This window comes from Gorilla gorilla, chromosome 12 (assembly GCF_029281585.2).
Source record: "Gorilla gorilla gorilla isolate KB3781 chromosome 12, NHGRI_mGorGor1-v2.1_pri, whole genome shotgun sequence".
NCBI classification, from domain to species: Eukaryota; Metazoa; Chordata; class Mammalia; order Primates; family Hominidae; genus Gorilla; species Gorilla gorilla.
The window spans coordinates 105918786-105945248 of NC_073236.2; the positions used below are offsets into that span (position 1 = coordinate 105918786).

A 26463-nucleotide genomic window follows, 5' to 3' on the forward strand; every position below is an offset into this window, starting at 1 on the left:
ACTCTGGAAAGGATGTACAATATAAGCTGATGTGCTTCAAAACAGAATTTATGGGGATTAGGGATGCTTTCTCTCTAACTAGGTGAATGTTTGCATTCCACAGTATAAGCATTTCCAAAAGGAAAGCAAAAAACTAAAAGTTTTCACATGTTTAATTTAAAAGCAGTTTCTTTATATTCATTCAAACTCAGGTCAAGTTCCCTAGTAATAATACTCAATATTCTGAAATCCAATTAGGGGATCACTTTTTACATTAACTGATATGAAATTATAAATACATTTGCATGGAGAAACATAGAATTCTTATTCTTAATGAGAACTGAAATACACATAATTAAAGAAAGTTAATTTCATATGATACCCACAATTATATGCATGATGGCTAATCTCATATTGCATATTAGAAGTAAATGCTCAGCCAGGTACGGTGGCTTATGCCTGTAATCCCAGCACTTTGGGGGGCCGAGGTGAGTGGATCACCTGAGGCCAGGAGTTCGAGACCAGCCTAGCCAAAATGGTGAAACCCCATCTCTGCTAAAAATACAAAAAAAAAAAAAAATTAGCTGGGTATGGTGGCGGGCACCTGTAATCCCAGCTACCTGGGAGGCTGAGACAGGAGAATCACTTGAACCTGGGAGGCAGAGGTTGCAGTGAGCTGAGATCGCACCACTGAACTCCAGCCTGGGTGACAAGAGGGAAACTCCATCTCAAAAAAAAAAAAAAGAAGTAAATGCTCTTCCTTCTTACGGAAATAATGAGATCCAGAGACCTTTCCCTTTCTTTAACTGAATCTGTTCTCAACTAGGACAACTTTAAACTATTTACCCCTAGTTGTCCATGTTGACATTCTAATGCGTGATTTCCAAAACATACTTTGATACCTTCGGTGTCATAATTAGTTCAAAAATGAGGTGTACTAAACCATCACTCATTATTATTTTTATTCTTTCCTACTCTGGGTATGATCTTTCTCTTCCTTCTCCTTAAAGAAAACTTTGGATAAACGTGTTCCAAAGGGAACTGTGGTTATTATATTAATTTTTAGTGCAATTAGCAAAGATTCAAGAAAACATCTCCCAATAGAATGATCGCGTCATGCAGGAGTGCAATCCTTGGCTGGCTTAGTCAAACTACAACTGGTGCTTAATCCACACAAATATGCAGAGGCTGTCTCTTTGCTATTCTTTAACTATAAGAACTGAATCACATAAATACGTTTTGATCTGTTAATTTTTACAAAATGTATAAGAAGAAATGAATGACCATTCTTTTCGACTGGACACATTACCATAAGCCTTTTCTAAAATTTCACAGCAACCACACAGTCAAAGGATGTTGCTATAACCCATGAACTAAATGAAATGATGGGACAGAAATTTGATCGTGGTCTCCTTCTCCAGTCTCTGTCTTAAATGATGTCTTCCCATTATTTTTTTCCAGAACTATAACTTCCCTGTAGAATCATCTCTTTCCCTTAGGAGGGGGGTGGGGTGTCAATATCTTTCCTATTAACTATGTCCAGAGCCTGATTCACCATTATTTTACTCCACCTCCGTAGCTAAACTGTCCTCAGAAGTGTTTCTAACAAAGCTTTTTTTCCCCTGTAGTGATAATTTCACGGCTTCACTCACTGGACTTCTTAGTTTTTCCGTTTTGTTTTGTCTTGAGATGGAGTCTCACTCTGTTGCCCAGGCTGGAGTGCAGTGGGGCGATCTCGGCTCACTGCAAGTTCATCGCAGGTTCACTCCATTTTCCTGCCTCAGCCTCCGGAGTAGCTGGGACTACAGGCCCCAGCCACCATGCCGCGCTGATTTTCTTTATTTTTAGCAGAGATGAGGTTTCACCGTGTTAACCAGGATGGTCTCCATCTCCTGACATCGTGATCCGCCCGCCTCGGCCTCCCAAAGTGCTGGGATTACAGGCGCCAGCCACCACGCCCGGCCTGGACTTTTTAGTTTTATAACTAATGCCCATTCTCCTTTTCAACAATCACTCCACTTATAAATAAATGAGAAAACTTGGACATTTCAGATTCCTTTGGCAACATTTTTTTAAAAATTTAGTACCTTTTCTTCAACCTGATTTAAAGCAATAAATGTTCTATTGTTTGAAACAGCTAAATCGACCTAAGCACTCATTTTTAGAGTTATTTTATAACTAGTGGCATGTCCAGACATAAGTTGGCCTGGCTGAGATCATGTTCTTGTAAGTTGCTGGTTACTTGATGTACCTATTTCAGACTACAGGATATTGACTTTAGTGATCTGCGAAGGATCTCACAGCCCACACATAGCTAATCAAACTGATATTTTTAAGACTTTATATGTGTAATAAATTATAAAAGCGCTAAAAGTTTTGTTGTTGTTTAGAAATGACTGAATCCATATGTGGAATAAGAGCTATCTAAAATTTGCTAGGAAGCTAACTTAAGCATGATTAAAATCTGCAGGGTAGGTTATATATTTAAAACAGGCAATTCTGCCAGCAAATTGCCTATGGACTCAAACTGCAACTCTTCTCTGGGTCTTCCCATACATGGCAAGTTCAAGTTCAAAGTCTGCAGGGTAGGCCATATATATCCCCACACATGCACACAAACACACACATATATATATACTATATATCTTATACTGTGTATAATACAGAGACAGACAGATAGCCACTGATGAGTGGGCTTCAGAACCAGATGATATAAATTTGTGCTGAATGAGATATCTACTTGGATTTCCTAATTTGATAAGGAGGTCAAAACATGGGGATGGATTTTGAGAAGGGATTCTGAGGGAAGAAAATCCTTAATCGCTCTGGTTTTTCCCTTTTTTTCATCGCTACTGCCAATTGCAGGTTATCACCATTTGCAGTGTCACTGAAATGAGATGTAATAATGCAGTTGTAAAATGCCACATGAAAACAGTGTCTTAAGGAGAGCTGTATATTCCTACCCTACTTAAAAGATAACATAGGCTCTTAACAAAACTGGTAGCAGCAGGCAGGCTTGCCTAGAAGTTTATTTGCCTATACTTCTTTATATGTCAACCAGTCATAACCAGGCTGCCTGTTAATGTCTTGTATTCACAAATTAAGATGTTTAAAGTGTTTGTTTTAGAGAATTAGTTTGAAAAGGACTGGGAAGAATGTGCTTATGTTCAGTAACACAAAGCAGATAGCACAAACACTCAGGCAGTCTGGATCAATCGATGACCTTGGTGCCATTTTCAATATGTTTTTTGTGACTGAATTAAACCGTCTCAGAAAGAAGGGATGAGACTTAGCTCCCTTGTCCTCATTAATGCTGAAAGCAGAAAGCTGTGTTTCTCAGCTGCATTACTTTAACCCCCTCCAAAGAAATACGTGTTCATGGATTATCTTTTTAATGATTGGAGGATCAAAATGAGGACTGGTCATGTAATGAACATTTCTGTTTCTATCAATAGATGACTATTAAATAATATTGTCTATTTGATTGTTCACCTTTCCTAGTATAAATCTCCATGGGAAAACTAGTATTAATAAATTGGGATTTATAAAAATGTATCTCCTCTGAAAACTTAGCCGTGGCTTCTTCCTCTTCTTTTTTCTTCCTCCTCTACTTCTTCTTCACCCACCTTTTTTGCAATGACTCTCAGAAAACTCAAGTATAAATTTGTTTTTAAAAAATTCAATAATGACCAGGTGCGGTGGCTCATGCCTGTAATCCCAGAACTTTGGGAGGAGTAAGACACTGTTTCAAACAAACAACAACAACAACAAAAAGTAACTATAGGAGCCTAGGCTTTTGTTAAATTTGTGTTTCCAAATAGCTATATGGTCTGAATTTTATTTCTATTTTAACACACATATTTTATATGTCTTTTTTAGCAGCACTCTCAAGTTCTTCTCAGACAGATAAACAGCATTTGTAAACTAACATATGCTTAAAAATCAAGCCATCTGCAATGGTAATAAACGTTTTCTTATTCCTGTAGTAAGAATTTCACAGCTCTATTCTTTGGGCTTTTTAGCTTTATGACCATAATTCCCATGATCCTTTCATCATTTATTTGTGCTCTGCCCAAATCATCTCAAATCCTTCTACTGCCCTCTCCCAGGTGTGTGGACTTTTTCTTCTAATGGTTTGTATCACAGACTCTCGAAGAATTGCTCTTCGGTTACGAGAGCCGTTTTGACAGCTCACACAGAACTGGAAGTGCCTGGAAATTTACATCCCTCTGGAGTGGCCCTTAGCCAATGACTGATTAAAGCCTAGCTCCTTTGCCTCCAGTTGGAACAGACTGTAAAGTATAATTTACACCTCAGAGCTTCCTGCTCCAGCAGGCTGGGACTTCATCTGAAATCACACATTTGCAGCACTGCTTCTCCTTTGTCCTACTTTTCTCATTCCCTTACTGGTTACTCTTGGGAACACTTCCTTAATAGATTGCCTGCACACGAATCCTCTCAAGGTTTGTGTCTAGTGAACTTGCCCCAAGATGCCATTTATTGAGTTTGAATCTTCTCTTTCTTTCTCTCTCTCTCTCTCACACACACACACACTCTCTCTCTCTCTCAACACTGAATGTAGAAAAACACAAAGAAAATTAATTGTTTAAGCTAATTAAAGCATAGAAACATTCAATGTAGAACTACATAACTGACCCACTCTCAGGGTACTCAATAACACATACTTATTGGAAAACGTCAACTTCTTTGGGATATTGTTGATAAAGATTCACTACTTACAGTAGGAGGACTAAGGACAGAGGAGAGGCTTTGGAGTCAAACAAATCTTAATTTGAATCCTGCCCATTCCACTCATCAGATTTTGTATTAGGGTTCAGGGTTCTCCAGAGAAGTGAGTGTGTGTGTGTGTGTGTGTGTGTGTGTGTGTGTGTGTGTGTCTTCCATTAGCATATAGGAAAATAATGTCCACATGGTAGGAGGCAAGGTCTCAACAAAGACTGCAACTCCTAGCCTTTTACATATGAGTCTTATGTGAATAAAAGAATTGAGGCCGGGCACAGTGGCTTACACCTGTAATCCCAGCACTTTGGGAGGCTGAGACAGGCAGATCACGAGGTCCTGAGTTTGAGACCAGCTTGGCAACATCGTGAAACCCCATCTCTACTAAAAATTAGCTGGGCATGGTGGCAGGCGCCTGTAATCCCAGCTACCTGGGAGGCTGAGGCAGGAGAATCTGGGAAGCTAGGATTCTCCTGCCTCAGCCTCCCAGGTGGCTGGGATTACAGGCTCCTTAAAGCCAGGAGGCGGAAGTTGCAGTGAGCCGAGATTGCACCACTGCACTCCAGCCTGGGTGACAGTGCGAGATTCCGTCTCAAAAATAAAATAAAAGAATTGAGCTGTAGAGGAAAGAATCCTCAATTGAAAAGGAGTACACCAAAAGAGAGAAAGATGAATGAAACTCAATTTTCACCTGTTAAATCCATTAACTACAAACCTTTTTTTTTTTTTTTTTTTTTTTTTTGAGATGGAGTCTCGCTCTATCGCCCAGGCTGGAGTGCAGTGGTGCTATATTGGCTCACTGCAAACTCCATCTCCCGGGTTCATGCCATTCTCCTGCCTCAGCCTCCCGAGTAGCTGGGACTACAGGTGCCCGCCACTGCACCCGGCTAATTTTTTGTATTTTTAGTAGAGACGGGGTTTCACTGTGTTAGCCAGGATGGTCTCGATCTCCTGACCTCGTGATCCACCCGCCTCAGCCTCCCAAAGTGCTGGGATTACAGGCGTGAGCCACCGTGCCAACTACAAACTTCATCCATGAACACAGAGCTTCCAATAAGCTTCATTAGTATATTAGTCTCAAATATGAGAAGGCCCGCTCTGGCAAGAAAACATAAAAAAATACAAATGATGTAAAGACTATTAATATTCTCAAAACGACAAGAAAAGTTATTGTATTCATGAAATAGGACAATGATAATTGCTATCCTAAGAAAACAACTGGAGAAAGAGAAAGAGCCCTTGGATATTAAAAGTAAGATAACAAAAATATCAATAGAAGTATGGAAAGATAACATTGAGGAAATCTTACAGAAAATATAAAGAGAAAGAGAAAATAGGCGAGAAAGAATACAGAATCTAGGAATTCAACACAGAAAGTCGAATATCACATTAAGAAGGCTTTTCAGAAAAAAAAAAGGACAAAGAAATGGGAGAAAAATATAACTAAGGAAGAAAACATTCAAAAAATTTTCTAGAGCATAAAGTTGCAATTTTCCGAATTGAAAGACTCCACTGAGTGCTCTGCACTGTGAATGTAAGAAGAGTCATATAAGGCACATTATAGTGGAAGTCTGAAGTACAATCAATTATGAAAAGATCCTAAAGGTTTTCAAAGAGAATAAAGCTAGATACATTCAAAGAATCTGGGGTTAGAATGATCAAATTTATCAAGAAAAAAATACTGGAAGCTAGAAGACAATAAAGGAATGCCTTCTACATTAGGGGAGAAACCTAGAATTTATATATAACCAAATATCAATTATATGAGAAGGTAGAATATAGACATAATCAGGCATGCAAGGTCTCATGATTTCTCTCCCATGCTGTTTTTCTCAGCTAGTGACTAAAGAATTGCTTTGGCAAAAATAGAGGACAGAAATAAGGAAAAGACATGGGATAATCCCAAAACGTGGGATTCAATATAGGAATCAAAAGAATTCAAAGGATTATGGTATAAGGAAGTCTTAAGGTGACACTTGTACAACAGGCTTAGGGATGAACTGGTCCAGACAACAGCAAGAGGTTGGAGGTTTCTGAAAGAATGCCTCCAACAACTAAATGTGTGACCTTAAAATAATTGATATGGTTGTTGTGTAGAGAATAAGCAACAGGGAGCAGCAATGGAAGCAGGAGGTGACTGCGGTTTTCCAGTTGAGGGGTAATGATGGCTTGCACTGGAATTCTATAAAGGAGGACCTGATCTAGGATATGTTACCAAGGTAGAACTGATGAGATGTATTGAGGTATTAGATGAGAAGTGAAGAAACACAGAGGCACTGCCAGCGCCTTGATTTGCAGCCTGAGCCCTTGGGTGAATGAGGATGCCCTTACTGAAATGGGGATGGGTTGGGGAGAAGCAAGTTTGGATATTTGGGGATGAGGAAAATCCAGATATGTGTTTTAGTTGTGTAAATTCCTAGATTCACATTAGAATTACAAGTAGAAATATCAAGCTGTGGTCAGATATATGTGGCAGAGAGGACATAAATCTGTAATAAAAGCTGAGGTACTGGGTGAGAGTGTAGATAAAGAGGCCAAGGACTGAATCCCAAGGCAGCTCAATATTTCCAGGGAGGAAAGAGAAGGCAAGGAAAGAGAAAAATCAGAGGCTAATGTCCTACATGCCAATCAGAAAAAAAAAATGTACTAGAAGAAAAAGGGACTGATCATGTCAAATCAAATATGAAGATTAAGGTTAACCATTAGATTTGTCAAGGTGGTGGTCATTTTAGTCCAGTTTGAGTAAAGCGGTAAGCTAAGAGCTTAATCAGAGTAGGCTAAAGGGGAAATAGATATGAGGAAAGGGAGACAGCAAACAGGATCATTATTTTGGGGAGTTTTGCCAGAAAAGAAGCAGATATTAAAGCAGGAGCTAAAAAGGGGCACAAGGTCCAAGAACTTTAATAGAAAAAAATGAATATTATGTTTATATCCTGAATGGAGTAATCTAGTGGGCAGAGTAGAAAGACAAATTATGCTATAGATGGGATTGGAGAAGGAACGTCCTTCAGCAGGTGAGAGGGATGGACTTGCTTGAGATAAGTACTGACAAAGGTCCTGGCACCACAACCGCAGGGAAGGCAGGAGCAGACAAAGGGAAGAAGGCGAGAGCATGAGGAGGTCCTTTTCTGTTTCCTCTGATTGTATCATCAGAGGAAAGACCTGACAGCATCAGCCGACATAAGTAGGAGACGAGGATTCGAATGTGAGGAGCGAGAAGGTATGAAACAATAACTTGAAGAGCAGGAGAGTGGATGCACTTTGATGAGGAAGGGTTGCCAGGCACTGCTGAGGGCTCTCTTTATTATTATTTTTTTTATTTTTGTAATAATTCCATCATGGAAAAGTGGATATTCGTCCCCTCAAGCATTTATCCTTTGTGTTACAAACTATCCAATTATAATCTTTTATTTTTAAACATACAGTTAAATTATTGACTATAGTCATTCTGTAGTGCTATCAAATATTAGCCCTTATTCATTCATTCAAACCACTTTTTATACCCATTAACCATCCTCAGCTCCCTTCCACTACCTTTCCCATCTCTCTGATAACCATCCTTCTTCTCTCTATGTACATGGGTTCAATTGTTTTGATTTTTAGATCCCACAAATAAGTGAGGACATACCATGTTTGTTGTTCTGTGGCTGGCTTATTTCACTTAACGTAATGACCTCCAGTTCCACCCATGTTGTTGCAAATGACTGAATCTCATTCTTCATGGCTGAATAGTGCTTTATCATGTATATAAGTACCACATTTTCTTTATCAATGGATATCTGTTGATAGGCACTTAGGTTGCTTCCAATCTCTTAAGATGTGCAAATATGAATTTAAAATAAGAGCAATCCAAACAGTTGTATGTTTTTCTCCAGCCAGGTCCAGCTGCTCTACTTTGGGCCTAGAGTTGGTACACAGTTTGTTTTCATAGAGTCTGAAATCTTACAGGACTATAGAATAGAGATGAGCAAAGGAATTAAAGATGTATAAAAGACATAACTATAATGACAAGTCATTGACCCTAACCTGGGGTGGGGAGATAAATGGGACCAGGTAGTGGATGATATGTGATTTTTAAAAATGGACAGGATCAAAGAGTTATGGAGTGAGGGAGCAGGGGATCAGAAGGAGTAAGTGGCAAAAATATGACATGCCCTTGGAGCCTGGTGGTGCCACCACTGGTAATGGCCAGATCTAGGGTGTGACCATAGGACTAAATGGTGAAATGTCCACCAGGAGTATGGATCTAATAAACCAGATGCAAAAATCTTCAAATAGTGGTCAGATGATTAAACAAGGAAAATATTTTTCTTGGCACACACACTTTATTTTTAAAGTAGAGATGGGGTCTCACTTTGTTGCTCAGGCTGGTCTTAAACTCCTGGACTTGAGCGATCCTCCTGCCTCAGCCTCCCAAAGTGCTGGTATTACAAGCATGAGCCACCATGCCTGGCCAACACACACACTTTTTAATGTGCTCTGTAAGAGGTTTCATTAACATCCATTTTAAAACTCTGCTTATCTAATGAATTAAATTGAGGCAATAAAAATAATATTTTATAAATATTAAAATGCACCATATTGATTTTCTTCTCTCTCTGAATTTAAGTCATTAAGTTTTATTTGTCCCAGTGAAAGAAAGAGTAAACAATGAGGCCACTGATCTCCTTTGAGTCTCAAAGTTGGTTTTCTTGACCCCTTTGGTGAGACAATGGTCTTGAAAATAGAGGCTTTGTGTTCTAGTTTCATTCATGCGCAGCATGTATCAGAATTAATTCCCTTTGAATAATATCCCATTGTGTGCATATTCCACATTTTTGTTTCTCCATTCATCTGTTGATGAATATCTTTCAGCTGTTGTGAAAAAATGCGGCTATTAAGCCAGACACAGAAGCACAAATATTGTAATGATTCCACTTGTACAAGGTACCTGGAATAGTCAAATTCATAGAAATAGAAAGTAGAATGGTGGTTATCAGGGGCTGGGGGAAAAGGCCATAGAGAGCTAGTGTTTTCATCAATACACAATTTCAGTTTGGGATAATGAAATGGTTCTCAAGATGGACAGTGGTAACGGTTGCACAACAATGTGAATGCACTTAATACCACCAAAGTGTACATGAGAAAACATTTGAAATACTAAACTTTATGCCACATATACTTTACCACAAATAATCTCATGAAAAAGAGGGCTTATGAAGGGAGGGAAAATGTCTTAATAAAATAATCCAACTCCCACTTTGGGAGGCCGAGGCAGGCAGATCACGAGGTCAAGAGATCAAGACCATCCTGGCCAACATGGTGAAACCCCGTCTCTACTAAAAATACAAAAATTAGCTGGGCATGGTGGCGCGCACCTGTAGTCCCAGCTACTCAGGAAGCTGAGGCAGGAGAATCGGTTGAACCTGGGCGGCGGAGGTTGCAGTGAGCCGAGATCGCGCCAGTGCACTCCAGCCTGGGTGACAGAGCGAGTCTCCATTTCAAAAATAAATAAATACAGAAAATAATAATAATAATAATAATAATCCAACACCACTCTCCACACCCTGCCCCCACTGAGTGCTGCTCATTCTTAAACACATCAATAGGTAGAATTGGCCAACTGGAGCACAGAGGTTTCCTGTAGAGAAGTCTATTGAAGACAGGAGGAAGAAGGGAGAAAAGCTACCTTTTCCTGAACCAATGGCCTGTGGGAAGAAGAAAAGAGAGACTGGTGGAAGAGATGGGGAGGGAGGCAGCGTGCCTTGACCTCTCTTCCTGGGCCTTGACCCTTGGTGGAAATGATATTAAATAAACTCAATAGAACAGTGAGGCCAGGAGCCTTTTGTCAACATTACTCTACATTTTTAAGAGATTACAAATTGTGGAAGTTGGACTGGGAGTATAAACTTTAAATTCAGGAGAGAGTGCCTATAGGTTGGAGAGTGAGAAGGAGAAATAATAATAACAAAATAAATAAGGATCTATACTAACTAATCATTTAAATGTATCATGAATTACAGAATATAATCAACCTACTTCTGAAGTAAATTAAAAATATACCATACTACCAAATTAAATTATCAGTTCTCTTTTAATTTCTGACTTACACATATGGACTTGTGAAGAATCAGGTAAGTTATATATAAAATAAAATGACGGCCGGGCACAGTGGCTCACGCCTGTAAGCCCAGCACTTTGGGAGGCTGAGGTGGGCGGATCACGAGGTCAAGAGATAGAGACCATCTTGGCCAACATGGTGAAACCCGATCTCTATTAAAAACACAAAAAATTAGCTGGGCATGGTGTTACACGCCTGTTGTCCCAGCTACCTGGGAGGCTGAGGCAGGATAATTGCTTGAACCCAGGAGGTGGAGGTTGCAGCGAGCCGAGATCACACCACTGCACTCCAGCCTGGTGATAGAGCGAGACTCTGTCTCAAAAAAAGAAAGATATATCATTTGCTGTCTGAGAATAGTGTGACCAAAATTGGTGACTGTCCTAAGTTTGGTGACTAAATTTTTGTGACAATTGATATTATTAAGATTTTAAAACTAAAATAAGCACTACATTGTCTAAAGTCACAGTGTAATGCATCAGCTAGTCACGCTTGGTCTTAGCACTAACCAGCCACAATGAAGCCACTGGATCCACTTGGAGGCAAATGCCAAGCTACTTCAATACCACTGAAGGAGACTGGCTGATATAGTTTGGCTGTGTCCCCACCCTAATCTCATGTTGAACTGTAGCTCCCATAATTACCATGCGTTGTGGGAAGGACCTGGCGGGAGATAATTGAATTATGGAGGTGGTTTCCCCCATACTGTTCTCATGCTTATGAATAAGTCTGATGGTTTTATAAAGGGTTTCCCTTTTCATTTGGCTCTCATTTTCTCTCGGCTCTCATTTTCTCTTGCCTGCCACCATGTAAGATGTGCTTTTCGTCCTCTGCCATGACTGTGAGGCCTCCCCAGCCATGTGGAACTGTAAGTCCATTAAATCTCTTTTTCTTTATAAATTACCCAGTCTCAGATATGTCTTTATCAGTAGCATGAAAACAGACTAATACACTGGCCTTCTAGCCTCAGCCAAGCAAAAGGAGTATGTCTTATGAATTTGGATGTGGGTGGGAAATGTGATAAGAAAATGAAAACCACGTAGAACATGGCCAGATTAGAAACAGCTATCCAAAGCTTGTTCACTCCTTTTGGAAAAATGGAAGTTGCAGGATGGGACAAATATTGATTTACCAGGAAAGTTCAAAAATAATCTTAAAAGACTATTACCTGTAGACTGTGGGTATCAGAAAGCTGTTAGATAAGAATGAGTGATCCCATTATAGTTCAAAATAATGGTTATCATGGACATATAATTCTGACTAATCAGAAACGTGTTGTTGTGTGAATGATGGGTGCAAATCTCTCATATGCTAAACAATATCTCCAGGAGAATAACAAAGTGTTATCTGGAATAAAAATTCAGGCAAATTTAACAAGTGCTCCTTAAGTGTATAGATCAAAGGAGCTCTGGATTGAATGTCAGGTTGAAACTTAAACAAGACACAAAAGTTAACAAGAATCTAGGTAATATAGCATAGTGGCTAAGAACAAAACCTTTGGAACTAAGCCATTCTCTGGGTTTCTAATCTTATTAATGATGTAAACCTGTGCTAGTGATCCACCCTCTCCAAAATTCAGGTTCTTCACCCATAAAACAAATAATATGATTCCAGGATCAAGAATAAAGGGATAACAAAACACTCAGTAATCAAGATAAATATATATATTTTATTATTTATTTATATATCGATATATATATATATATGTCTTGCTCTGCCTCCCAGGTTCGCACCATTCTCCTGCCTCAGCCTCCCAGTAGCTGGGACTACAGGTGCTCACCACCATGCCCGGCTAATTTTTTGTATTTTTAGTAGAGACGGGATTTCACCGTGTTAGCCAGGATGGTCTCCATCTACTGACCTCGTGGTCTACTCGCCTCGGCCTCCCAAAGTGCTGGGATTACAGGCGTGAGCCACCGCGCCCAGCCTATAATATAATTTATATTAGAAGGCGATAAATTCTATGAGCAAAAAAAAAAAAAAAAAGCAAAATGAGAGAGATTGGGAATCTTGGTGGGTGTGTGAGGGGGTTAAAATTTGAAATAAGATGGTTAGAGTACACCTCACTGGAAAGTTGATATTTGAAGGAACTGAGGGAGTTAGCTATGCAGAGAAAGCATTCCAAGCAGGGCAAATCCTCTAATGAGGAATATACTTGGCATGTTCAAGAAACAATAAGGTCACTTGATTGGCATGAGAGTGAGCATGAACAACATACGACATGAGAGCAGAAAGGTAATCGGGAAGGAGAATGAGAAATAGATGATGTAGGACCTTGCAAATCATCATAACAACTTTGTTTTTTGTTGGTGGTGGTGGTATTTGGAGATGGGGTCTTGCTCTGTCACCCAGGTTGAAGTGCAGTGACGCTCAATCATAGCTTACTACGGCTTCTAACTCGTGGGCTCCAGTGATCCTCCTGCCTGAGCCTCCTGAGAAGCTGGGACTATAGGCACTAGCCACCACACCCACCTCACTGTAAGAACTTTGGCTTTTACTTTGAGGAAAATGTTGAGAACAGGAATGATATGATCTGACTTGTGAATAAAGAGGATAACTCTGGCTGCTGTGTTTGGGGTGGTAGCAGGTGCAGGTATTGAGAAATACACACAATCTGGATATATTTTGAAGGTAAATCCAAATTATTTCCTAAGCAATTGTTTGCACAGTACCAAAGACAAACATTGAGAATACTCCCAAAGCTTTTGGCTCAAGCAAGTGGATGAATGGAGTGGCAATCAACTGAAATGAGGAAGGCTGAAGACAGAACACATGTGGGAAGGAACATTAGGAGTTTTGAGTATGTTAAGTTTGACATTTATTTAACATCCAAGCAGAGATGTCAGGTAGACAGTCATCTGGAGTTCAGACTGATTTCAATGTTAATCTGTGAGTTAACTACACGTTCATGCACAGTTTTTAAGTCATGAGGCAGATGAGATCATCACAACAGTAAGTTTAGATAGAGAATAGGACAGGAGCCTAGGAGTACTTGGGAATTAAAAATCAAAATATCTATAATTTAAATGAATAGAAATATCAAACATTTGTGAGCATATGGAACAATTGGAACTCTCTTAAATTGTTGATAGGAGAACACATTAGTACAGCCACTTTGGAAAAATGTTAGACAGCAACTATAAAACCTGAATATATATTTAATTTATGACCCCACTATTCCACTCCTAGGTAAAAAAATCCAACATTAATAAATGCTGTATTCAACAAAAGACATCTATAAGAATGTTTATAGCATTTTTATTTGCATTATCCAAAAATTGAAAAGAAAAATCCACAAATATCTATCAACAGTAGAATGGATATGTGAATCACAGTATATTCATACAATGGAATACTACCCAGCAATGAACAAGGAAGAACTATTGATGCATGAAACAACAAGTATAAATCTCACAGACATAATGTTGAGTGAAGGAAATCAGACAAACCGGAACACATGCTATATTGTTCTCTTAGTATTGTGTTCAAGAACAGGCAAAATTAGGCCATAATGACAGTGGTAAGAATAGCAGGTAAACTTTGTACTGCCTAGGAAGGAACACGAGAGAGACGCCCGGAATGTTGTAAATGTTCTACATCTTAATGTAGGTGGTGATTACATAAGTAGCATCTTAATACTTAAGCTATATACACTCTGCTATGGCCAGGCGCGGTGGCTCACGCCTGTAATCCCAGCACTTTGGGAGGCTGAGACGGGTGGATCACGAGGTCAGGAGATCGAGACCATCCTGGCTAACACGGTGAAATCCCGTCTCTACTAAAAATACAAAAAAATTAGCCTGGCGTGGTGACGGGCGCCTGTAGTCCCAGCTACTCAGGAGGCTGAGGCAGGAGAATGGCATGAACCCGGGAGGCGGAGCTTGCAGTGAGCCGAGATTGCACCACTGCACTCCAGCCTGGGCGACAGAGTGAGACTCCGTCTCAAAAAAAAAAAAAAAAGAAAGATATATACACTCTGCTGTATGTAAGTAATCCCTCAAGAAAACAAACAAGAATCAGAAAAGGATGGCTCAGCAAACAAAACTAAAAAGAGTTATCAATAAGGTGAGAGAAAAAAACAAGATTCTTGTACACTATAAGCCAAGAAAAGAAAGTGGAATAAAGATAAGGGAGTCATCTACTGCCAGATGTTGTGGATTAACATGAAGGCTGACAAATAGCCATTGGATTTAGCAGCGTAGGTCATTAGCAACTTTCATAAGAGTAGTTTGGTAGAGTGGTGAGCACAAAAGCTTGATTGGTATAGGTTTTTAGATTACAAATAAAGGAATTGAGTCAACAAAGGCAGATAGATGAGTCTTTTAGAATTTTGTTGAAAAGGTAAGCCAAAGAAATAGGGTGAAGGAAGTGTTGTTGCATTTTCTTTTTCTTTTTTTTTTTTTTTTTTTTTGAGACAGAATCTTGTTCTGTCTCCCAGGCTGGAGTGCAATGGCGCAATCTTGGCTCACTGCAACCTCCACCTCCTGGGTTCAAGCGATTCTCCTGCCTCAGCCTCCCAAGTAGCTGGGATTACAGGCACCTGCCATCATGCCCAGCTGATTTTTGTATTTTTGTAGAGACAGGGTTTCACCATATTGACCAGGCTGGTCTTGAACTCCTGGCCTCAGGTGATCTGCCCACTTTGGCCTCCCACGGTGCTGGGATTACAGGCGTGAGCCACCATGCTCAGCCTGCTTTTTTTAAGTGAGAAAAAATCTGCATTTTTGTATACTATTGGAAATGATCTGGTAAAGAGGAAATAATTATAAATTAAGAAAGAAAAAATTATAGGAGAGTCCTTGAGAAGGTGGGAGAAGCTGACATCTAGTGTACATATGGAAAGAGTGGTTTTCTTCTTTTTTTTTTTTTTTTTTGAGGCAGAGTCTCGCTCTTTCGCCCAGGCTGGAGTGCAGTGGTGTGAATTTGGCTCACTGCAAGCTCCACCTCCCGGGTTCACACCATTCTCCTGCCTCACCCTCCCAAATAGCTGGGACTACAGGCACCTGCCAACATGCCCGGCTAATTTTTTTTTTGTATTTTTTAGTAGAGACGGGGTTTCACCATGTTAGCCAGGATGGTCTCGATCTCCTGACCTCGTGATCCACCTGCCTTGGCCTCCCAAAGTGTTGGGATTACAGGCATGAGCCACCACGCCCAGCCAGGAGTGGTTTTCTATAAGAGTGTGGACACTACATTCACAGTAACGATGCAGAAATTAGTATATGTCCATGTAGATGCTGGTAGATGAGTAGATGTAGTTATGGAGTGTGAGATGTTCTCTTCTGATTGCTTCAGTTCAATTTTCCCAGTAAAGTAAGAGCAAGGTCTTAATCAGAATGAAGATGTGCTAGGTTTGAGAAGAGAAGGAAAGGTATGAAATAGTATCTAAAGGGGCCAGGCATGGTGGCTCATGCCTGTAATCCCAGCACTTTGGGAGGCCGAGGCAGGTGGATCACCTGAGGCCAGGAGTTTGAGACCAGCCTGGATAACATAGCGAAACATTGTCGCTACTAAAAATACAAAAATTAGCTGGGCATGGTGGCACACAGCTGTAATTCCAGCTGATGGGGGGCTGAAGCAAGAGAATAGCTTGAGCCCAGGAGGCGGAGGTTGCAGTGAGCTGAGATCATGTTACTGCATGCACTCCAGCCTGGGTGATAGAAGTGAAACCCTTATCTAAAGGAATGAGAGAGTAATTGGACTAAAGAAATGTAGCATGACTGCCATGACTGCCAGGCAGCATTAAAAGCCAGTTTAGGATCCATGTCATGAATTTGATTTGAGGTCAGCTGGTATGGTTGAGTAAACAGAGTTGGAATTTAAGTCAGAGTTGTGGTTTCGCCAAGTAGAACAAGGTCGGTGAGGTCATGGCAGTGTTTACCTGGTCTGTGAGGTCCTAAGTGATCTGGATCAACTCTCCGAGTGGATTATCTACTCCACTCCAGCCACATTGGACTGGTCATCTTTCTGTTCTCAAAAGCACACACTCTCCCACTCTAAGGCCTTTGTGCTTATTATTTCTCTTACTTCAATCTGTCTTCCTCTGACTCAGAATCTTTCCTAATCCTGGGTCTCAGCTCTAAAGTTCTATTCCCAGAAGCACCTTCCTAGACTACCTTCGTTCTTATCATATCACCTTCTTCATTTATTTTTAGCACTCATGAGTATCTAAAACATACTCAGCCCTTCATTTGCTCACTATCTGTCTCTTCCCTAATAGTAGAATGTAAGCTCTCAGAGCAAAGACTACAACTGTAATGTTCATTGGTGGATTCAATGCCTAGAACAACACCTGGGATGGATCAGGACAAAGATAACTGTTTCTTAACTGAATATATTAATTATGATTTTTTTTCTTAAAGATATTATGATCTGGCTGGGGAATTAGAGATACATGCAAGTAAAATAAAATTTCTTTTTTTTTTTTTTTTGAGATGGAGTCTTACTCTGTTGCCCAGGCTGGAGTGCAGTGGCACAATCTCTGCTCACTGCAACCTCCACCGCCTGGGTTCATGCTATTCTCCTGCCTCAACCTCCCGAGTAGCTGGGACTACAGGTGCCCACCACCACAACCATCTAATTTTTTTTATTTTTTAGTGGAGACGGGGTTTCACTATGTTAGCCAGGATGGTCTCGATCTCCTGACCTCGTGATCTGCCCACCTTGGACTCCCAAAGTGCTGGGATTACAGGCATGAGCCACTGCACCCAGCTGTAAAATAAGATTTCTAAAGCTTCATAGCTCACCAGGGAATTCTTGTGTTGAAAAGCAGGGTCTAATCAGGAAATGCATGTTTACCCCAGGAATCCTAGAGATTCAATGCATTGTGTCCAGAACTTGTTTTATGCAACTTTCTAAAGAAAATTATAGGCTAGGCGTGGTGGCTCACGCCTGTAATTGCAGCACTTTGGGAGGCCGAGGCGGGCAGATCACGAGGTCAGGAGATCGAGACCATCCTGACTAACACAGTGAAACACCATCTCTACTAAAAAATACAAAAAATTAGCCAGGCGTAGTGGCAAGCGCCTGTAGTCCTGGCTACTCGGGAGGCTGAGGCAGGAGAATGGCGTGAACCCGGGAGGCAGGGCTTGCAGTGAGCCAAGATTGCGCCACTACACTCCAGTCTGGGCGACAGAGCGAGACTCCATCTCAAAAAAGAAAAGAAAAGAAAATTATAACAGAATATTGAATATGATATCTCTCCCCCACCCCAATCCATCTAAATAAAAACTAAGTAACTGTTAGAGCAGCTGTATTCAATATGCAAAATTATGATTATTCCTGCTCCAAGGCAAGTAAAAAGCAACAAAATATTTTCCATTTTAAAAAAATGTATTTCATTTCAGAATATTCTTCCTACAGATTATTTTTTAAATGCCTTTATTTAGTTATTTTCTTGTTCTCAGTTTTTCGCTCAAAAATTCTGTCATTTCTCTGATGTGTTCATTTTAGCTGCAAACACCTAATCAGAATTTTAAGGAGAATTAGTAGGTTGGCTAACTTTCAGAAAGAAATACTAGTGGTGTTTTCAACAGGCCGGCAGGATGTCTCCAATTATAAAGACAGAGGAAATAAAAACAACAGGATGGTAAAATCCATTGAGGGACAGATTGCATTTTATAGGAAGAGATGTAACTTCATTTACCTTCGGTCTTTATGTCTTGCAAATGTGCTCAGCACCCCTGCATCCCATGGGTCTCACCGTCAATATTTATGTGCTGGAATACTTCATTGCCTCATAAACCAAGAGGTAACTGAGTATTTTCACTCTCTGGGAAAAAAAAAAAAAATGTGTTATACTAGGTAGTTTCCAACAGCTCCACTTCTCACTCACACTTTTATGCATTGACTTGCAAGAAGACACAAAGCTAGATAAACAAGAAGCGTTGATCTTTTTCTTCTTGCTCCTTGAATTAGACATTAACCATTTCTAATTTCTTGTTAAACGTTATTCAGCTCCAACCAAAATTTCAATCATGGATAACCTAGGGGTAAAGGCTTGAAGCTTTTTTAAATTTTGTTTTAATGTAAATTTCAAGTCTTTATGGGGGGAAGTCCTAGTACCTTAAACAGCAAATTCAGATTCAAAGTTGATGTCCTTCCAAAAAGAAACACAGAGGACTTCTAAATAAATGATCCCTAAAAGACTTTTAAAAATATCGACAAACATTGCATTCAATATCCAGAAACAGTGAGTATTTCTCAAGGGAGAATCACTCACCTCATGAAGAGTCCTCATGTGGAGTCCCAGATTACAAGCCTCCTTTCTCAATTCCACAGAGGGTTCTCAGTCTTTAAGTATCATACATCCAAGTTACCTGGATGCTTACCTTCTGGTTTCTGCTCCAAAGCCCTTCATTCCATCAATATTTTTCATCTGTATTAAATTTGAGAGCAGAATCCAGGCTCCTGACAGGGATGAGCTCATACATCTAATAGGTGGTCATGTCGTCTACCAACCAAACCAGTCTCTCAATAAATAAGCTGTTTTCCATATTGTGTTCTACAGACTTGTATTCTATGGGATGTTTTCTCTCCCTCTAGTCTCCCTATCTGTCTCCCCACTTCCTTCTTTTCTCTCTTCCTCTCTTTTATACAAACACACACACACACACAAAGGAGTTTATAATGAAATAAGCTTGAAAGATGTAGACTTAAAATAGTTCTATTTATTAGATGATATCTCAAAGCATATATGTTAATATGCATTATGAATCTCCAAAAAAGTGATACAGGAGGTAGTGTTTTCCAAATATACTTGAGCACGGATCATTTTTTTCAAGGAATGTTCTTTATTGTCACAACAATTATTTCTTGAGCTACTACTACATGTCCTCTGTTGATTTTCCTAAGTGCATACGAAGATAAATAAGACAGATTTCCTGCACTAAAGAAGATTATAATTCAATGAACATACCACATTCTCCACAACTGTGCTGTCTAGAAAGGTAGCCACCACCCACATGTGGCTATTTTAGTAAACAAATAACATTAAAAACTCTCAGTTATTTTGTCCCACTAGTCACATTGCAAGTTCTTAATGACCTCATACCGGCTACTGCTGCCACACTGGATGGTGCAGTTATACAACATTTCCTTATTTCCACTGCAGATATTCTACTGGACAGAGGTGCTCTAAGCACTACTTTATTTGTATTAATCATACACTAATAAGCATGACATTTCGCTTTTTATATATTTTTTCCTTGAAAGACTACAAACTTTTTCAGATCTCATACAATCACAGTCATCTTCTTATTGCAGTTTTAAAAATTCACTCAGATTGGTAGAAATTATTTCTAGTTCTGTTAATTTATTCTTGCAGTGGGTTGTTTTGGACGTAATCTATTACCTAATTTCAAGGGCACTGACATGAGTTTACAATCAGACCAACTCTATGGTTGGTCTAATCTGATCTGATTTTACAGATCCTAAAATCAGAGATTTCAGAGTCTGCAAAAGCACCTAGATGTTATTTAATCCTATTCTCCCAATTTTGTAAAGTAGCAATTAAAGCTCAGAGTCATTAGGAACTCACACTGGTTTACAAAGATGTTAAGTAACAGGGCCCCTTGGATTCATCTAAGTAAAATTTAGTGGCTGTATACAACTCCCTGAGCCTTATATATTGTCCTCAGAAGGAATAAATTGTGGCATAGCACACTTCTGGCTAACAAGTACACCTGTACAAAGACAAGATTTTTCTGTTGATATTCCTATGCTAATGATATAAAATGGAGCTCATTTCCATGAGATTATTATCATAGACATTAACTTTTACTGAAACTCTGTGGGTATCACAAATGGTAAGCCTTATAGAGAAATATTTGCTCAATTACAAAGTGTGTGTGCATAGGGTGTTTACACGTGTGCACTTGTATGCATATGTGTGCAGAATCAGGAGAAAGGATGTGTTTTTTTTAACTTTTATTTTAAGTTCAGGGGTACATATGCAGATTTGTTACAGAGGTAAACTTGTGTCATGGGAGTTTGTTGTACAGATTATTTCATCACCCAGGTATTAAGCCTAGTACCCATCAGTTATTTTTCCTGATCCTCTCTGTTCTCTCCCACCCTCCACCCTCTGACAGGCCCCAGTGTCTATTGTTCCCCTCTATATGTCCATGTGTTCTCATCATTTAGCTCTCAGTTATAAGTGAGAACATGTGGTATTTGGTTTTCTGTTCCTGCATTAGTTTGCTTCCTGCTCCATCCATGTCCCTACAAAGAACAGGATCTAGTTCTTTTTTATGGCTGCATAGTATTCCATGGGGTATATGTACCACATTTTCTTTATCCAGTCTATCATAAATGGGCACTTAGGTTGATTCCATGTCTTTGCTAGTGTGAATAGTGCTGCAATGAATATATGCGTGCATGTGTCTTCATAATGGAACAATTTCTATTCCTTTGAATATATACACAATAATGGGATTGCTGGGTCAAATGGTATTTCTGTCTTAAGGAAATCCAGCAGCACATCAAAAAGCTTATCTAGGCCAGGTGCAGTGGATCTCACCTGTAATCCCAGCACTCTGGGAGGCTGAGGCGGGCTTATCACAAGGTAAAGAGATTGAGACCATTCTGGCCAACATGGTGACACCCCGTCTCTACTAAAAATACAAAAATTAGCTGAGTGTGGTGGCACGCACCTGTAGTCCCAGTTAGGAGGCTGAGACAGGAAAATTGCTTCAACCTGGGAGGCAGGGGTTGCAGTGAGCTGAGATCATGCCACTACACTCCAGCCTGGCGACAGAGTGAGACTCCGTCTCAAAAAAAAAAAAAAAAAAAAAAAAAAAAAGCTTATCCATCACAATCAAGTAGGCTTTATCCCTGGAATACAAGGTTGATTCAACATATACAAATGAATAAATATGATTCATCACAAACAAAACTAGTGAGTTTTTGTTGTTGTTGTTGTTGTTTTGTTTGTTTGTTTTGAAGCAGAGTCTCACTCTGTTGCCCAGGCTGGAGTGCAGTGGTGCAATCATGGCTTACTACAGCCTTGACCTTCGGACCTAGGCTCAAGCAATCCTCCCACCTCAGCCTCCTGAGCAGATGGGACTACAGGCACATGCACCACCACGCCCAGCTAATTTTTGTTTTTTTGGTGGAGACAGGGTTTCACCATGTTGCCCAGGCTGGTCTTGAACTCCTGGGCTCAAGCAATTCAGTTGCCTTGGCCTCCCAAAGTGCTGGGATTATAGCTGCACTCTACTCCTCAGTACCAATTTTCTGTGTTAGTCCATTCGTGTTGCTATGAAGAAATATCTAGGCAGGGTGCGGTGGCTCACACCTGTAATCCCAGCACTTTGGGAGGCCAGGGCAGGCGGATCACTTGAGGTCAGGAGTTCAAGACTATCCTGGAGAACATGATGAAGCCCCATCTCTACTAAAAATACAAAAAAGTAGCCAGGCGTGGTGGTGGGCGCCTGTAATCCCAGCTACTCAGGAGGCTGAGGCAGGAGGATTGCTTGGAGGCAGGAGGATTGCTTGAACGCAGGAGGCAGAGGTGGCAGTGAGCTGAGATTGCACCATTGCACTGCAGCCTGGATGAGAGAGTGAGACTCCATCTCAATATATATATATATATATATATATATACACACACATACATACATATACATATATATATGTATATATGTATATATGTATATATCTGAGGCTGGGTAATTTATAAAGAAAAGGAGTTTATTTCGTTTACAGTTCTGCAGGCTGTGCAAGAAGCACAGTACCGGCAGCTGCTTCTGGGAAGGATTTCAGACTGCTGCCATTCCTGGTGGAAGGCAAAGGGGAGCTGGCATGTTCAGAAGTCACACGATGAGACAGCAGAAGCAGGGGGCGGGTAGTTCTAGACCCTTTTTAACAATCATTTTTCTAGGGAACTAATATAGCAAGAACTTACTCATTACCACGAGGATGGCACCAAGACATTCATGACGGATCCACCCCCATAACCCAAACTCCTTCCATTAGACCCCCAACCTCCAACATTGGGAATCAAATTTCAACATGATATTCTGAGGGGACAAATATCCAAACAATATCAGATGAATATGTTTTTAAAAGAAGCAAGACATTTGGCAAGTCTGCCTCAATTTTTGGACAGATGGAAAGTGTCTTTCATCTTAGCAATACCATATAAATGTAGTATAGTCTCTGGACAGTTGAAATTATGTGTTCTCTTGATGAGACTTATGAGATGGCTGCCCAGAAAAATAACAAAAAGCAGAAGAGCCTCAAGGGGCACATCTGGAAATTGAGTTGCATGCATTGAAGAATACAGAAATACTTCTGGGGACTTAAAAATTGAACACTAACAATTATTGAGATTTTTTTTTTACCTTAAAGCAGACACCTGTGCAAAGTGAATTTTTAGATAAAACTTAAGGTTATTGGCTAGTAAATACTATTGTAAATAAAGAAATCTTTTCAGCCTCTTTGATCCAGAAGAAAAAGAGGTGAAAGACCCCTTTCATATAAAAGGGCTATGGATTAACTTAGAGAGTTTTAAAACCCATCTTCCTTGACATATATGAAACTTGTGGCCCCAAGAAAGAAGCAGCTGCTGATATTGGATTGCGTGCCCATCCATGTTCCTTTCATTTCCCAGGGCAAGCATAGATCTCCAAGTCAGCAAAATGAGGAACTCTGCTCTCACATCTGGTTTCTAGAGCTGAGTGGAAAGACAGAAATGGGGTCTCTGTGGAAAAATCAGGAAAATTATAGGAAACATACAAATAAAATTTTATTGCTCTCCATCAGTTCAAGTTCATTTCAAGATTGAGTTATAATAAGAGATTATTTTGTAGAGTTCCAGAGTTGGACAAATACTTCAAGATCACACAAAAAAAGGTAAAAAAATAGCTAAGAACATGAGTTCTGGAGTCATACAGACTTGGCTTTTTTCCTGGTTCTAAGATGTCTCCATTTTGCTTTCAGATAGATGAAGTCAACAGGGTTAAAGACCGGCTCATAAAAATATCTCAAAAATGTATCCATGCTCTTTTCCCCTTCTAATTCAGTGGGATGGATATACCTGCAGCAGCCATGGAAACGAGGTGTTATATTGGCACAGTCCTGATCTGCTGAAGGCCCTGAATAATGGCAGAGCCTCCATCGATGGGCATTCCTGAATGACCACAAGAAGGAAACCTCGCTGGTGACATGCTCACCTGTCAGAGAGAGCTACAAGCACAAGAAACAAATTCCTATTACTGCAAGCCATCTTATATGTAGGTCTATATGTTACAGCTGTCAGCATTACCCAAGAAAGACACACCCATTTGCATGTGCCCCTAAGTCCAGGAGAATGTTTTCCAAGCTCTCTAAGACTTACATGTGACATTTTAGGTGTTTTCCAGTTATTCATTTAAAGTTTTGCAATTCCTGCAAAAGCGAAGCTTTCTTTTACCTATGATGTGTCATGGGGAACAATAAAGAGTGTAGGATCAGAGAATGACTAGAATTTTATTGATGACCCAAGGCAAAATAAAATTCAGCCTGCTGTTTTGCAGCAATATGAGATCTGCTGCTCTTTCAGCAGTAAAATCTTGTTTTGTCAGCAGCTACTGAGAGTGGATATGACTCAGAAGACACATAAAAGCATATATGTAAGTAACTAGCTATTATGTTTAGAAAATCTTTTTTTGCAACTTAAATGCACTCTAACATTTCCTATTTTAAATAATCAAGACCGCCTTCAGAATGCAGAATCTCAAAAATATTATGCTTTTCTATTTATGTCCTAATTGAATAAGGCAGAAGAAAGTACAAGTCACACAAGGACATACAGAAAATCACAAATTTTAGATATGAAAGGGAACTTTAAAGATCATTGAGCATAACAGCTTCATGCTATGGAAAAGGAAAGTAATGCTTAAAAGGATTATGTGAACTTCGTAGTATCATTCCAACAGAGTTAGGACTAAAATTCTCAGTAATTATTTAATTCTCAGTAATTATTTTTTTCTCAGTAATTCTCAGTAATTATTTAATTCATTTTTTGCAGAGAGCCCAGCTCCCAATGCTTTAGAATTATGGAATCTTGTTTGTTTTTGTGACATTATTCAACTTTTCTTCAAAAAGTGGTATTAGAATATCAAGATTTATTATATAATATTGAACTTGCAAGAGCAACAATTCTGAGATCCACCAGCATCTGGTACATAGGTGATGCTCAATAAATGTTGATTGGTTGATGTTATAACACTCAAGTTTCATGGCCTAAGGTAACCCTTTGCTACAGCCTCATAATCCAATGGTCTAGGACTTACATTTTTAAAGGTTTTGAAAAGACAAAGTGAAATTTAAATATTAAACATTTCTTGGGATTCAAATATGATTTTGTATGAATACAATGTAAGCTAATCACCACTTCTATTTTAAACACATACAAAAGATTTCTGGATCTGTCCATGACAAAAATCACAGGTATAGGATGTATTCTCATGGTAAAAATAAATAGATAACTAAACAAACTATGTAAAGTAACTGTTTTTAGATACTAGAAAATAGGCAATGTAGGCTGCTCATAGGAGAAGAGAAACATATGAGGTGATTTTTGCATTTGCAAAAAGTATTCTACCTTTCCAAGATGCAGCTGTGGAAACCAAAGACTTCACTTTGTGGCAGAGGAAACAGAGCATAGAGATATGACTAACCAGGAAACAACAGAACAACATCTTTTAAGTGCTGACAAACAAAAATCTGTCAACCTAGAATCCTATAGCCCATGAAAATATTGTTCAAAACTGAGGAAGAAATAAGTTGATTTTCAGACAAATAACAACCAAAAAACTGTCATTAGTAAATCTGCACTAAAGAATATTACAGATTACTAAAGAATATTACAGAATATTACTATTAAGCCTTTAAGTTGAGGCTTAATAGTACCAGAAATAAACATGGATCTATAGCAGAAGTTAGCAAATTATAAACTATAAGCCAAATCCAGCCATCTTTTATGTGGTCCATAAGGTAAGATAGTTTTAACATATTGAAATAATTAGAAAAATCAAAAGAATAATATTTTGAAAATTATGTAAATTTCAAAGTTTAGTGAAAATATATGAAATTTAAAGTTTGGTATCTACAAATAAAGTTTTATTGGAACTCAGCCATGCTCAATTGTTTATAAATTATCTATGGCTTATTTTACTCACATGAGCATAGATGAGTCATTATGACACAGATTGTACTGCCCGCAAAGCCTAAAATACTTATTAACTGGTATTAAAAAAAAAAAAAGTGGGTAGAATAAAGAGCACTGAAAATGGTGAATATATGAGAAAACATTTTAAAAATCTTTTCTCATTTTTAAAATTTGTTTGAAAGACTGTTTAAAACAAAAATAATGGCAGTGAATTGTGGGTTTTAAACATACGTAGAAGTAAATATGTGACAACTACAGGAGCAATTATAGGAAAGAAGTAAATGGAATCACTGCAGTGTAAGGGTGTATTAGTCTGTTCTCATGCTGCTAATAAAGACATACCCGAGACTGTGTAATTCATAAAGGAAAGAGGCTTAATTGACTCACAGTTCAGCATGGCTGGTGAGGCCTCAGGAAACTCACAATCATGGCAGAAGGGGAAGCAAGCATGTCCTTCTTCACATGGTGGCAGCAAGGAGAAATGCAGAGGCCG

At 39.3% G+C, this 26463-nt stretch overlaps 1 long non-coding RNA gene across 2 annotated transcripts in view; it reads right to left on the minus strand.

Annotated features, from left to right (window-relative positions):
* The window catches only part of LOC129531810 (uncharacterized), a 162048-nt gene that overhangs the window by 94493 nt on the left and 41092 nt on the right, over nt 1–26463 (minus strand). For both annotated transcript variants that reach the window (XR_008677233.2, XR_008677234.1), the window contains exon 3: nt 18462–18587. This is a non-coding gene — a long non-coding RNA (uncharacterized lncRNA). The remainder of the gene's footprint in view (nt 1–18461; nt 18588–26463) is intronic.